Here is a 13,118-nt window from a genome sequence, read left to right as displayed (position 1 = left end):
CGAATGAGCGCTCAGAGGTTGCAACGGTGACAGGAAGAGTCAGAAATAAAAGGAGGGCAGTGCAAACCTCACTGAATGCACTGTGTTTACCAATTTCAACACTACGGGGTGCAACTATGTTATTTTGTACATTAAGTCCTTCAAACGAACATGTAACTCAGAAACAAAAAAACATTAGGTGACATACTGTACATGGCTCATAATAAAACATCAATAGCCTACTGCGCGCATTATTTGAAGGGCATACGACAAGCCTTGCGCTCCGCGAACTCGTCCACGATGCTCTGTATGTCACTGATTCAGTGATCTTTTAAGCGGTAGTCTCACGACCCGGATAGTAAACAATAAACATGGAGGACATGGAGTCGTTAGTGTTGCTGGTCTTGGTGCTGTGGCTTGTTGTCACCGACAATGCCAACAGATACTGGCAAGAGCGTATAGATGAGGCGAGGCGCATAAGGCTTCAGAAATTCTCGTAATTCGTAATTATTCTTCTTCCGGGTTTACGGTGTTTACAGATCCCAGCGCGCTCGCGGGGCGTGTGTGGGCATGTGAGGACACTCCTCCTCACCAATCAGTGCACAGGGGAGTGTCTGCTCACGCCCCTAGCCTCACTCGGCACGGCTTGGCTCGCTTCAGCCCCACTCCAAAACGGTGCGAGTTTTAGGGGCTAAGCAGGGCTGAAACGAGCTGAGTCGTGCTGGTTTTTGGTAGTCGAAACGCGAGCCGTGTCGGGCTGAAGTGAGCTGAAGCGAGCTGAAGTGAGCTGAAAAAGGGTAGTGGAAAAGGGCCATAACTAACAAAAATTAACAAACAAACAAATTAATTAATTAATAAACAAACAAAAAGAAGGAAAGAAAGAAAGAAGCAAACAAACAAACAAAGAAACAAAGAATCAAACAAAGACAGAAACAAAGATCTAACAAACAGACAGAAACAAAGAACCAAAGAAAGACAAAAACAAAGACAGAAACAAACAGACAAACAAAGACAGAAACAAACAAACAAACAAACAAACAAACAAACAAAGACAGATACAAACAAAGACACAAACAAACAAAGACCCCATTAGTTGCAACCTAGATAAATCCAACCATGCATAGCTTGTTTTAACACAAGAAGGTTAGGTTAGGATGATTTTCTTAACCCAACTTGTGGGTAAATAAAGACTACACTGCTGGGCTGTGGGCACTAGTGCACACTGGTAATGTTTCAGAAAATGTGATGTAATTTTCACTAGCTGGAAGTATTGTTAATAGTTGTTAACAATTATGGAGCAGCCCATTAACTAGTGCATGTTTTGTCACCAAGCTGATATGATAACTACATGTTACAAAAGTGATTGCCTACATATTGTATAGTTAATACACACAGAAACTAATAGGAATATATGTTTGGCATGCTTGAAATTGGAACAGGCTGTTCTGATTGCTACCCTTAGCAAAAAAAAAAAGTTTATTCAAGTGTACTATGAGTATACTTATTTTTTACTAAAACTGAGGAAGTATACTTGAAGTTGACTTTTTATAAACTATATTTTATATACTTAAGAATAGTATAGTTAAGTATACTTGGCTTATACTGAAAAGTATAAACAAAAGTCTAAGACTAAGTACATTAATACTAAGACTTATACTTTAATACTAAAACTTATACTTTAGTATACTTTTTACATTTTTCTGCCACAAAGTACTAATACTTAGTATTTCTTGCTCCAAGTGCATAATAAGGTCAAGTCATTGACTCATGCTTAACATTTAATTTATATATTAATATAATATAATGCTGGAGTTTAAAACTTTCCAGTATATAGTATGTGTGCTTAATTGCATTATCTTTATGTACCTTAAAATCATACACAAAAACAGAAAAACTTTTGACTTGACTTTATTGATCAAGAGACCATTATGTTTACATTTTTACATGCAAATGTGCACTTTTTCCTTTCATTTTCTCCAGTAAGGAAGGACTTGATTTCATAGGTCTTTGTTTTTGAAATGTTTGAAAATATATCAAACTTGTTTTCAACATTCTGTCTTGTGATTTTGTAAATGCATCACACTCTTGTGTACATACAGCACGGGCGATTGCTCTAAGACAACGAGGGAGGCTCAGCCTCCTCTAAAAATGACGAACATCGTGTAGGATGAATTGCGCTAGGCTTATGTTATAGCCGACCTTATAACATTGCTATTTCAGATCCAGAATCATAGAAATATATGTGCTTAACCCACTACAGTGCGAAATCATTCCCTTATAACTTTCCCCAGTTCGCCTAATGTGTGCGTGAGTTTTTCCCCCTCGTGACAGCGTGATGCAGCCCAGCCTCAGTGGATTGGGAGCTATGTGCTTGTCAATCTCAAAATGCAAGACAATTATTGGACAAATACTGCGAAAATGCCTGCCCACGGAGTCTCACGGACTCCCAGCCTCAATGGACTTCAACGGCATTTGGGAGCTCTGCGCTTTTCAATCTCAAAATGCAAGATGGTTATTGGACAAATACTGCGAAAATGCCCGCCCACGGACTCCTAGCCTCACATGGGAGGGACATGGCAGTTTCCGCGAGGAGACTGGTGATTGGTGAAAGCGGCCGGATATTTTCTTTGATTGACAGCTCGTTTCAACTATAGACAGGCAGCGGACAGTGTTGCCAGATTGGGCGATTTCCCGCCCAATTGGGCGGTTTTAAGTGCATTTTGGCGGGTTTTGAACATATTTTGGGCTGGATAACGTCAGCAGTATCTGGCAACATCAGTTCAGTCCCATGCGGATTCGTAAGTGCTGTGGTGTATTGTAAGAGATCAGCTTACATTTCGATTTCATTCATTACATACGGTTTCTACCAGCTTTTTTAGTTTGTATACAACCCCGATTCCAAGAAAGTTGGGACAAAGTACAAATTGTAAATAAAAACGGAATGCAATAATTTACAAATCTCAAAAACTGATATTGTATTCACAAGAGAACATAGACAACAAATCAAATGTCGAAAGTGAGACATTTTGAAATTTCATGCCAAACATTGGCTCATTTGAAATTTCATGACAGCAACACATCTCAAAAAAGTTGGGACAGGGCAATAAGAGGCTGGAAAAGTTAAAGGTACAAAAAAGGAACAGCTGGAGGATCAAATTGCAACTCATTAGGTCAGTTGGCAATAGGTCATTAACATGACTGGGTATAAAAAGAGCATCTTGGAGTGGCAGCGGCTCTCAGAAGTAAAGATGGGAAGAGGATCACCAATCCCCCTAATTCTGCTCTGAGAAATAGTGGAGCAATATCAGAAAGGAGTTCGACAGTGTAAAATTGCAAAGGGTTTGAACATATCATCATCATCTACAGTGCATAATATCATCAAAAGATTCAGAGAATCTGGAAGAATCTCTGTGCGTAAGGGTCAAGGCCGGAAAACCATACTGGGTGCCCGTGATCTTCGTGCCCTTAGACGGCACTGCATCAAATACAGGCATGCTTCTGTATTGGAAATAGCAAAATGGGCTCAGGAATATTTCCAGAGAACATTATCTGTGAACACAAGTCACCGTGCCATCTGCCGTTGCCAGCTAAAACTCTATAGTTCAAAGAAGAAGCCGTATCTAAACATGATCCAGAAGCGCAGACGTCTTCTCTGAGCCAAGACTCATTTAAAATGGACTGTGGCAAAGTGGAAAACTGTTCTGTGGTCAGACGAATCAAAATTTGAAGTTCTTTATGGAAATCAAGGATGCCGTGTCATTCGGACTAAAGAGGAGAAGGGCGACCCAAGTTGTTATCAGCGCTCAGTTCAGAAGCCTGCATCTCTGATGGTATGGGGTTGCATTAGTGCGTGTGGCATGGGCAGCTTACACATCTGGAAAAACACCATCAATGCTGAAAGGTATATCCAGGTTCTAGAGCAACATATGCTCCCATCCAGATGACGTCTCTTTCAGGGAAGACCTTGCATTTTCCAACATGACAATGCCAAACCACATACTGCATCAATTACAGCATCATGGCTGCGTAGAAGAAGGGTCCGGGTACTGAACTGGCCAGCCTGCAGTCCAGATCTTTCACCGATAGAAAACATTTGGCGCACCATAAAACGGAAGATACGACAAAAAAGACCTACGACAGTTGAGCAACTAGAATCCTACATTAGACAAGAATGGGTTAACATTCCTATCCCTAAACTTGAGCAACTTGTCTCCTCAGTCCCCAGACATTTACAGACTGTTGTAAAGAGAAAAGGGGATGTCTCACAGTGGTAAACATGGCCTTGTCCCAACTTTTTTGAGGTGTTGTTGTCATGAAATTTAAAATCACCTAATTTTTCTCTTTAAATGATACATTTTCTCAGTTTAAACATTTGATGTGTCATCTATGTTCTATTCTGAATAAAATATGGAATTTTGAAACTTCCACATCATTGCATTCCGTTTTTATTTACAATTTGTACTTTGTCCCAACTTTTTTGGAATCAGGGTTGTATATTTTCATTGTAAATAAAGTGTAAATATAGTGTTGTCAAGTTTGCTATCTTAGTTCCAGAAATGTCATTTATTTGAGTGACTGAACTTGAACTTGAGGGGGCTAGTCAACTAGCAAGAAAGCTGCGCACGGATGCCAAGCATTGCTGATTTAATTTTGGCGAAGCCATTTGCCAGTCTTCCTTTTGAGGATAAAATTAAAGAGCAGGGTAGACCAAGGCCTCAAATTGACTTGGTGAAAAAGGTAGGGAATAATACTCGTTTCTTTCAGCTCTCCTGGTACGAGAAAGTGAATTGGCTAACAGCAAGTGACCCACATCAACAACAGTAAATAGGCTACTTTAGTAATATGTCATGGATGGACCAAAAATATAGAATCTATTTAAAATGTTTATGCTGAGTATATTATATTGGAATATATGTTTTTCTGGATATGAATTAAACACCGCTACAATTTGGAAAACATTTTTAAACAAAAACACAGCCGAGGTCAATTTTTAAACAACATGCCACAATTTTAAAATATAAAATGTTAAAATATACCCCCCCCCAACACCACCATCATGTATATTGGACAGTAGGCTAATGGGCCAAAAGAACCTGTTATTTCACAGTTTGTGACGCTGCCAACAATCAGCCAGATCAGAGGCAAGGCAAGGCAAGGCAAGTTTATTTATATAGCACATTTCATACACAATGGCAGTTCAATGTGCTTTACAGAAGCAAAAACAAAAACAGCAAACAATAGAGAAATAAAATTACACAAAATAATTTCATTTTTAGGGCGGCACAGTGGTGTAGTGGTTAGCGCTGTCGCCTCACAGCAAGAAGGTCCTGGGTTCGAGCCCCGGGGCCGGCGAGGGCCTTTCTGTGCGGAGTTTGCATGTTGTCCGCGTGGGTTTCCTCCGGTTTCCCCCAAAGACATGCAGGTTAGGTTAACTGGTGACTCTAAATTGACCGTAGGTGTGAATGGTTGTCTGTGTCAGCCCTGTGATGACCTGGCGACTTGTCCAGGGTGTACCCCGCCTTTCGCCTGTAGTCAGCTGGGATAGGCTCCAGCTTGCCTGCGACCCTGTAGAAGGATAAAGCGGCTAGAGATAATGAATGAATGAATGAATGAATTTTATTTTTATTCTAAAACAATTAATTAAAAGAATTAAAAGAAAATAATAAGAATTAAACAATAGTAGAAATAAAATAATAAAATGCCAAAAAGAAAAAAGGAGAAAAAGAAAAAGAAACCAGCGGAATAAAATAGAATAAAATTAAAGTACATTTAAAACATGCAGAGAAAGTAAAGATTATAAAAAATGTAAAAATATTAATTATTTAACAGAAAGCATCTGAAAACAGTTTGGTCTTTAACCTAGATTTGAAGCTGCCAACAGCAGGAGCATTTTTAATGTCCTCTGGCAGTTGGTTCCATAGATGTACTGCATAGTAGCTAAAAGCTGCTTCACCACACTTTGTTTTAACAACTGGTTTTAATAGTAAATTTTTCTGTTGTGATCTGGTAGATCTGATTGGGTTAGGCCACTGCAACATATCAGAGAGGTAATTGGGCCCTGTACCATTTAGAGATTTGTATACCAGCAGCAATACTTTAAAGTCAATTCTGTAGCTTACTGGAAACCAGTGAAGGGACCTTAGAATTGGACTAATGTGCTCTGTTCTTTTTGTTCATGTGAGAACCCTCGCTGCTGCATTTTGAACCAGCTGAAGTCGTTTGATGGTCTTTTTTGGCAAGCCTGTGAAAAGGCCATTGCAGTAATCAACCCTACTAGAGATGAAGGCATGTATTAGTTTTTCCAGATCATTTTTTGACATAAGTCCTCTTAGTTTGGAAATGTTTTTTAGGTGATAAAATGTCGTTTTAGTGATTGCTTTCATGTGACTGTCAAAGTTTAGCTCGCTGTCAATGAAAACACCAAGATTTTTAACCATTTCTTTAGTTTTAATCCCTTTTGTGTCAAGAATAGTGGTAATCCTGAGTCTTTCTTTTTTTCCAAATAGAATTACTTCTGTTTTATCTGTGTTCAGCTGAAGAAAATTTTGTGACATCCAGCTATTGATTTGATCGATACATTCAAGAGGGGCATAGTCATTAGGTGATAGAGCAAAATAAATTTGGGTATCATCTGCATAGCAGTGATACAAAATTGAATTTTTATTGATAATTTGCCCAAGTTAGTCCGGGAGCCAAAGGCCCAAATTTGGCTGAACCTGGCTTCGTCGGTTAAAGTTTTTTTTTTTGCTGTTTGTTGTTGTCCAAGGTCTACTCATTAAGATAAGAGAGGGTGCCCGGTGATATCCCTTGGGCAATTCCGGATATTGGCCCTTTATTGTTGGATGTGCTGCAGTCATAGCCTAAATTCTGACATTTTGACATTCTTCACTTTATGTTCACCAAAGTCTATATATCATACTTATTTTTGTGTTTGTTAACATAATAGGATGAGTTTAAGGCCTGGGGGTGGGGTTCCAGCCATTGTTGGGGGTGTGGCCATGCAATTGGGGGCGGGGCTTATACCAAAAAGCCCTTTATTACTCTATTACTTTGGTTGTTAATGCGAGCCTTAAATTATTAGGCATACACTCCATTGTCATCCTTGTGTTTACTTCTGCAGGGGCATATGAGGGACACAATTAGCTAATTCAAGCCAACTTGTGTAGCTATCTTGCTAACTCTGTCAATCACACTGCCCCCAAAAGATCACAGCACGCATAAGCTAAGCAGAGAAACTATTTGACTGTAATCATGAAAGAGCAGTGACATATACTCACTGCTCACCAGTGAACTAGACCCATAGTTTCACAACACTGGCTAGCACACCCAACTCTCACCTAGTAAATGCTAGTCACTGATTTTTTTAAGCTAATACATTAAGCTAATAGATTGCTTATTTTAACGATATTGACTGTTGAAATAGTAATGTCCCTGGTTCCCTAGTAAAATTCAGGGCATTGTCCCCGATTATCATCTCAAAAGTCTGTTAACCTTACCCTCACCCCCACTCCAAACCACACTGCTTGTGGACTGAGAGTCATGTGCACTAGCCAGTCCACTGACTAGCACAACTTTTAAAACGTTGGGCAGTAAGGTTTCCTTAAGCTAATACATTAAGATAATAGATTGCTTATTTTTACGATATTGACTGTTGAAATAGTAATGTTCCTGGTTCCCTAGTAAAATTCAGGGCATTGTCCCCGATTCACCCCCACTCCAAACCACACTGCTCTTCCACTGACTAGCACGACTTTTAAAATGTTGGGGAGTAAGGTTTACCTAACATTCTCCTCTGTACTAGCTGGCATCCAGTACATAAGCATATTTTTACAGACACTAAGCAATGGCAAAGGGTTTAGAGGGGGTTTTTTTTCATCTGAACTCTTAGTTCTTTCCTTAAATAGTTTTTGTGTTTTGTGTGTGTGTTTGCATACTGTATGTAATTATTTTACATAATTATTGCTCATTAGTGTGTGTGCATGTGTATGTGTGTGCGTGTGCATGCATGCATGCACGTACATGCTTTATGTACTGTAGTTCTTGTATCAAAATTGTTAATTTTGCAAATTTATGAAAGGGTCAATTACACGTTTGACTAATTTGAATGACAGTAAAGCGTGAATACTGTACAGCCAATTTGGTTAATTGAAAATCAGTATCTTTTGCTATTCTTGTGTGTGTGTGCGCATGCTGTATATGCCATTTTGCATGCTTGATATATTGCATACTGTAGTTTTACATAGTGGATCACTGGTGTGAGTGTATATGCATGCTGTATATAGTTCTATTGCATGCTGTATATAGTTCTTTTACATAGTGGATCACTGGTGTGAATGTATATGCATGCTGTATATATTTCTATTTCATGCTGTATATACAGTAGTTCTTTTACATAGTGGATCACTGGTGTGAGTGTATGCATGCTGTATATAGTTCTATTGCATGCTGTAGTTCTTTTACATAGTGGATCATTGGTGTGAGTGTATACATGCTGTATATAGTTCGTTTACATAGTGGATCATTGGTGTGAGTGTATGCATGCTGTATATAGTTCTTTTACATAGTTATTGGTCATTAGTGTGTGTGTGTGTGTGTGTGTGTGTGTGTGTGTGTGTGTGTGTGTGTGTGCATGCTGTATATAGTTCTTTTGCATGCTGTATAGTTCTTACATAGATATTGATCATTATTTTGTATTAACTGTAGAGTTTATGTAATACTTGTATAAAAATCGCTAATTTGGAAAAGTTATGAAAGGGTTAATTAATCCACATTTGATGTATTTGAATGACAAATATAGAGAAAAATGTGAATACCTATCAGATACAGCCAACTTGGTGCATTTAATATCAGTATTCACACTGATATTATTTTTTTTGTATTTTCTTCCATTATTTGGGCATATAGGGCATTAAAGGGTTAATATATTAAATTGCCCAAGGGATATCACCGGGCACCCTCTTAAATCTTGAAGAGCTACCTCAAATCTATAAGATAAAGCAAAAAAAAAAACTTTAACCAAAAATTCCGGGTCCGACCCCATGGCTCCCGGACTAAGTGGGAGCATATAAAGGTTGAAAAGTAATGGTCCAAGAATCGACCCCTGGGGGACACCACAGGTCAAGGGCATTGACATTGAGGAACAATTTCCCAGGGTAACAAAGAAGCTTCTATCTTTTAAGTAAGATTTTAACCAATTGATAACTTTACCAGTCAATCCAACCCAGTGTTCAAGTCGATATAGCAGTATGTTGTGATCAGCAGTATCAAAAGCTGCACTGAGGTCCAGTAATACCAGGACCGATGTTTTGCCTGCATCAGTATTAAGACGCATGTCATTTATAACTTTAATCAGCGCTGTTTCAGTGCTATGATTGGCACGAAATCCTGACTGAAAATTATCAAAACGGCTGTTTGATATCAAGAAGGCAGTTAATTGATTGAAGACAATTTTTTTCCAGGATTTTCCCGATGAATGGTAGATTTGATATTGGCCAGTAGTTATTTAACACTGAAGGATCCAGATTATTTTTTTAAAGAAGGGGCTTTACAACAGCTTTTTTTAGGGACACAGGAACAACGCCAGTCTCCAAGGATGTATTTATAATTTGAAGCACATCTGTAATTATAAGATGAAGAACAGACTTAAAAAAGTTGGTGGGCAGAATGTCCAGTTCAGATGTTGAAGAACTGAGATTTTCTAGTTTTTTCAAGAGTCTCATAATCAATTAAACAAAATTCTGACATTGTGTTAAAGTTATCTATCTGTGTCATTGGTGATTGCAGTTTTTCAATTTTTTGCAACTGAGATACATTATGAGAAATATTCTGCCTTATTTTATCAATTTTACCTTTGAAAAAAGATGCAAACTCATTGCATTTATTAACTGATAGAAGTTCAGGTGCTAATTGTGGTGGGGCATTAGTTAGCTTCTCTACTGTTGAAAATAGCACACGGGCATTGTTCATATTCCTGCTGATGATGTTGGAGAAGAAAGACTGTCTTGCTTTATGAATTTCATAATTATAATTACAAAGCATCTCTTTATGGATTTGATAATGGATGTGAAGTTTAGATTTGTGCCATTTTCTTTCAGTCTTTCTACATTCTCTCTTTAGCAGTTTAACAGCCGGGTACTGCTTCCATGGTGCTTTCTGCTTATCATTGACTCTTTTTATTTTGAATGGAGCAATATCATCCATAATTTGGGTCATATTTAAATTAAAAAATTCCAGTAAATCATCTACAGAGTCTGACATTTTGGTTGAGTTCTGAGAGAGAGCTTGCTCAAAAAGAACACGTGTTGTCGTTTGTGACTCTCCTACCTATAGTCATTGAGCTATTCTGAATGTGAGGAGACATAGAAACTTCAAAGAAAACACAGAAATGATCAGATAAGGCCAGGTCAACAACAGTATAAGAAACAGTAAGACCCTTTGTGATGACGAGGTCAAGGGTATGACCATGAGAGTGGGTCGGTCCCTGTACATGTTGTACCAGGTTAAAGTTATCAATAATTGCAAATAGTTCTTTGGCATAAATGTTATCAGTATTATCTACATGCAAGTTAAAATCCCCAGATATAATAAGACAATCAAACTCTAAGCAAATGACTGATAACAGTTCACCAAACTCTTCAAGAAAGACTTTGGCTGAATGTCTCGGAGGCCTATAAATAGTTAATAATAATATGTTAGGAGAGCATGTAACAAGTGCACATAAGTGTTCAAAGGACGTAAAATCACCAAGTGAGGATTGTTTACATTGAAAAGAGACTTTGAATATATTTGCGATCCCTCCACCTTTCCCTTGTCGGGTAACATTCAAAAAATTAAAATTTGGGGGAGCTGCTTCGATAAGGGTGGTAGCACTATTTGCTTGATCCAGCCAGGTTTCAGTTAGAAGCAAAAAATCAAGATTGTGTTTACAAATAAGATCATTAATTAAAAATGACTTGTTTAAAAGTGATCTAATGTTCAGAAGAGCTAGCTTTACAGAAATTCTAGAAGCAATATTTGGTTGTGCACTCTGATGCTGTTTTAAAACAGGAAGGAGATTAGATTGGTTCACCCCCAGGGTTAAATGTGCTCTATGTTTTCTGTTTCTTATCAACACAGGAATAGTGTCAACATCGGGTCCCAGCTTTTTTTCAACATTACATCCATTTGCAGGGACCCAGAGTACATCAAACAAGACTTTCTAAATGTTCCATTTGGTTTGAGGGTGAAAGGATTGGAGATGACATGTATCTTTTGGATGGTGAAAAAGATTTGTAGCCAGCTGAAAGTCCTGGATGAACACAATTTTGATGAACTGGATACACTGCTTGTCGTGACAGATTTGGGCTGGAAAAGGAAAGTGTAGCCATTGGGAGCAATTTTTTCATGCTATTTGGGAAATCCATCCGAGGAGAAGTGGAGTCGTCTGTCCTTGAATGTTGGGAGGCCTGCAAGTCAGATGTTTGTGTGTCCTTGATGACGACTTGCGAAGATGATTGTTTAGGCTTTGTAACTATGTCAGTCTGCGACATCTTATCAACTGTTTTCCTCGGTGCTGGCTGAGAAAAGATTGCAAGTTTGTAGTGGTCTGCTAAGACTTTGGCTCCAATCCAGCTGAGTTCAGTGCTATTTGGCTTGTAAAATTCTTTGCGATTCCAACAAAGGTTAAAATTGTCTATGAAATTCATACCAAATGAAGAACAAGTTTTTCCAAGCCAGGTGTTAAGACTGAAGAGTCGAGAAAAAGCAAAACTTCCTCTCGCTGGGAGTGGGCCACTGATAAAAGATTGAATTCCAGTCTTGTAGAGCTCAGAAAAAAGTTTTCTGAAATCATCTTGGACAAACAGCTGTTCTCTGAAAACATCATTTGCTCCCACATGCACAACGATACGTTTAATAGTTTTATGCTCGGACATGAGTTTCAAAATGCTGTCTTTGGTGTCAGAGATGGATGCATTTGGAAGACAACAAATAATCATCTCATAACCTTTTAATTGTCTTACAGTGGAATCACCAAGAACAAGGGTTGTGGGATCAGGTGGTGTTACGAGCTGCTTTTTGCCTCTTCTCACAGCTCTTCGATCTTGGTGTGATCTCTTTTTACTATGTGTTTGTCCGCTTGACAAATCCTCTTCCACATCCCTGAGGCATTCAAATTTGTTCTGAAGCCTTATGGGCTGTGGATTTTCCATAGGATTGTAGATCCTATTGTAATTTGTAGAACCAGCTGGTGTTGAAGTAATTACTCTTCTGTTTTTGTTTTTTGGCTTAGCACCCATCATTTGCCAGTTTTCAGTACTTATAGGTTGAGTTATGAATTCTTCCACTTGGTCTGCAATGTCCTCAGTCTGTCAGAGTGCAATCTCTGCATTCTCAGCCACTGTTTCAGTACTCCTTTCCTGAGATATCGCTTTTAATTCGTCCATCGTTGGCAGAGCATTAATCTTTGATTCCAGAATAGAAATCCTCTGTTCTAATTCCATGCATTTTCTGCAGGATTTTTTGCTTCCTGGCATTTAAAAAAAAAAAAAATAGTGGAAATTAAATTAAAATTAAATTAAAAGCTTATAAAGATAAAAAATTAAAAAAAAAAATAGTGGAAATTCAATGAGAAAGTAAAGTATAGAAATAAAGATTAAGAAAGCAGGAGCAAAGCAAAGAAGCGTCCTACTTGCTTGAGTAGGAGGAGCAGAGGCAAGAGTATGGGCAAAATTTATGTGTTTTTTCTTTTAAAATCTGGAAATATCGTAACCGACCAGCCTCCCCTGTTTGAAAGACTACCAGCCGCCACTGACATACAGTATGAGTAAACTTTAAGAATACTTTAAGGAGTATATATGGCTGGCTAAGGCGCCATACCATAAATCCGGGGACCCGAGGTCATTTCCCGACCCCTCCCCATCTCTCTCTCCCGCTCATTTCCTGTCTCTACACTGTCCTATCCAATAAAGGTGAAAAAAAGCCCAAAAAAAATCTTTAAAAAAAAAAGTAATATGCCAAGCAAACTTAAAGTATAACAAGTAAACTAGTGAAATACCCAACGTTTATAGCCTTTAGGTCAGCCTTTAGGGGCACCAGCAGCTTTAGTCAGGTGTATACCGGGAGCCAGGGCGCCGGACATAGCAGGTAATCTTAGGGTCCTA

The 13,118-nt window shown here is 38.5% G+C and overlaps 1 protein-coding gene across 1 annotated transcript in view; it reads right to left on the bottom strand.

Moving 5' to 3' along the window:
• The window catches only part of wdr38 (WD repeat domain 38), a 51,713-nt gene that overhangs the window by 26,617 nt on the left and 11,978 nt on the right, over positions 1 to 13,118 (bottom strand). The window lies entirely within an intron of this gene.

This window comes from Neoarius graeffei, chromosome 12, assembly GCF_027579695.1.
Source record: "Neoarius graeffei isolate fNeoGra1 chromosome 12, fNeoGra1.pri, whole genome shotgun sequence".
Taxonomy (NCBI): Eukaryota; Metazoa; Chordata; class Actinopteri; order Siluriformes; family Ariidae; genus Neoarius; species Neoarius graeffei.
The sequence above is the reverse complement of the archived record's forward strand: the minus strand, read 5'-3'. Positions and strand labels throughout refer to the sequence as shown.